The sequence below is a fragment of the Chiloscyllium plagiosum genome, unplaced genomic scaffold (genome assembly GCF_037043375.1).
Source record: "Chiloscyllium plagiosum isolate Xiang-an unplaced genomic scaffold, Cpla_swu_hap1 HiC_scaffold_52, whole genome shotgun sequence".
In the NCBI taxonomy this organism is placed as follows: Eukaryota; Metazoa; Chordata; class Chondrichthyes; order Orectolobiformes; family Hemiscylliidae; genus Chiloscyllium; species Chiloscyllium plagiosum.
The window spans coordinates 2,114,846-2,117,308 of NW_028270190.1; the positions used below are offsets into that span (position 1 = coordinate 2,114,846).

General features: G+C 44.3%; 1 pseudogene; it reads left to right on the forward strand.

Annotated features, from left to right (window-relative positions):
* The first annotated feature begins 441 nt into the window (after positions 1-441).
* Positions 442-1,459, forward strand: LOC148134734 (endogenous retrovirus group PABLB member 1 Env polyprotein-like; annotated as a pseudogene).
* The last annotated feature ends 1,004 nt before the right edge of the window (positions 1,460-2,463 follow it).

Genomic DNA, 2,463 nt, shown 5'->3' on the forward strand with positions numbered 1-2,463 from the left:
CTTCAATTTGCAGTACATCGGATACGACCGGGTGATTGGGTCCTGATCAAAACCTGGAAAGATACCAAACTGCACCCAAGCTGGGAGGGACCGTTCCTAACCCGCCTGACTACTGAAACAGCCATCCGAACTGCTGAAAAAGGGTGGACTCATCACACTCGTGTTAAGGGCCCCATGGACGCTCCTTCCCCTTCGGCAGGGTGGCAAGCTCATCCTACAGACAAACCTCTGAAAGTCAAGCTGAGCAAACAGAATGGACTGAGATAAGAGACTATTAAGTATTGTATCCCAAAACAATTGTAATTGCTGCATGGACTCACTCCTCCCTGGTATTTAAAGCTTTAGGGAATAGACAGATAGGGTTGTGAGCTGAAATGAGTGGTCAGCTTTATATTGTCATGATAATATTGGCGCTAGCTGCCAAGAGGGGTGGGAAAAATTATTTTACCACTTTATGTCAGAATTATGCTAAATTAAAGGGGCATACCGACTGTTGGGTATGTGCGGAGATCCCACACCATGGGGAATCCGGAATTCCTCTCACGGTAATACCACTTACCAAAGAAGAAGTGTACGATGTACAACAATTTGACTCGGGCTCAAATGATACAACTTGGAGATTTGAATGGGGTAATTATAACTTTGCGGGATGGTTCCCTCGACCAGCCCCAAAATCTCTGGGTGCTATCGATGGCCTTAGAGTTTCCCCATCGAAAGGAGCAGTAAATACCACTTGTTTCTGTAAACAGAATGGTACCGCACCCTTCCGATTAGGAAAATCATCTTGTATCTACACCAGCCAAGCCACTGCCACGACCATTCCCCGAATGTTAAACGGAACATATTGGATATGCGGCCTGAAGGCCTATCCATTTATTCCCGGGGAAAAATACATTCGCGTGACCGAATGTATACGAATGCATGCATGTCATGATGTTGATCAAACACTGCCTCAAAGCCAGAAAGGCTGGAGTGGCTGCTGCTACCTCGCCTATATAATTCCCCACTTGAGGCTATTAAAGAGAGCAACAAAAGTACCTCGGAATAAACAAGGAGGAAGGCGAGTAACCCGGAAAGTAACCAAAGGAGATCGCCTCCTCTGGACTTTGATACCTGTGTATCGAGCAGGAGTAGAAATACAAAAGTTGGCGGCTTCCCTGGAAGAGTTGGCCAACAATACTGCTGATGCATTGGCTGAAACCCAACCCAAGTAGCAGCCATAACAACCGAAATGATTGCCACTAGGCTAATGACCCTTCAGAACAGGATGGCTCTGGATTATGTTCTAGCAGAGAAGGGTGGTACCTGTGCACTAATTGGAGAGGAATATTGTACGTACATACCTGAGGTCTCCTCTAACATTACTGATATCTCCAAACATGTGCGAGACAAAATCGCCAAGATAAGGGAGGCCAGTAATCTGTACCTGAACGAAAAAAGGATGGGAATGGAGGATTGACTGGTTGGGGAAGGTGGTTAGTCAATCTAGCTATCTATGGATTATAGATATTAGTGGGTCTGGTGGTAGGGTGGGTAGTGAGCCGACTGACGATATCCCTTGGGGAAGGAACCCAAATAAATCATCAGATGCTTTTACAATTAGCAGGTGACATGCAACAAAGAGAAAGTCAAAGAATGCTTCTAGAGTTCGAGGGATGAAAAGCACAAATGTAAAATGTAAGATTGTAAACCTCATCGCCAAAAGGCGTAATGGGCAGAACATAAGAAAATGGATTAAAGGAGACTTAATAAGTGCAGAAACAACAGTTTAAAAAAAAAGAAAAGGGGAAATTGTGGGAGATTAGAAATGTCGTTACTGCAGGTGGGGGAGGGGGTGTTGTGGGGGGAGGGGAAGGGGAATATTACACAAACGGTCACGGGATTCTTGCAGCATACTTAAGGCTAAGATTTTAACGAATATAGAGGTTTTTGTTTAAGAAATAGTTTTAAACTAAGAAATAATTTAAAGTGGTGTAGTTGACCACAAAAGAAGCAGTAGGGGTATTTCACAATAAAGCTTATAGCTGAAAATGTGTTGCTGGAAAAGCGCAGGTCAGGCAGCATCCAGGGAACAGGAGAATCGACGTTTCGGGCATAAGCCCAAAGAAGGGCTTATGCCCGAAACGTCGATTCTCCTGTTCCCTGGATGCTGCCTGACCTGCTGCGCTTTTCCAGCAACACATTTTCAGCTCTGATCTCCAGCATCTGCAGACCTCACTTTCTCCACAATAAAGCTTACAGTATGATAAGAGAAACTGGATAAAAGAATAAGCTGTAACAAACAAGGAACAAAGAGTGCAGACATACAAGGACAGCAGCATGGCCAGATAAGAAAATAACTAGAGAGAGAAAGAAAAAGCAAGTGAGGTAATCGGCTTATGATAGGATGCGAAAAAGGAGGCGTGATTCCGCAACTTGCAAACTGAATAAGAATGCTTACGTGCTTTTTTTCATGCGCATTTT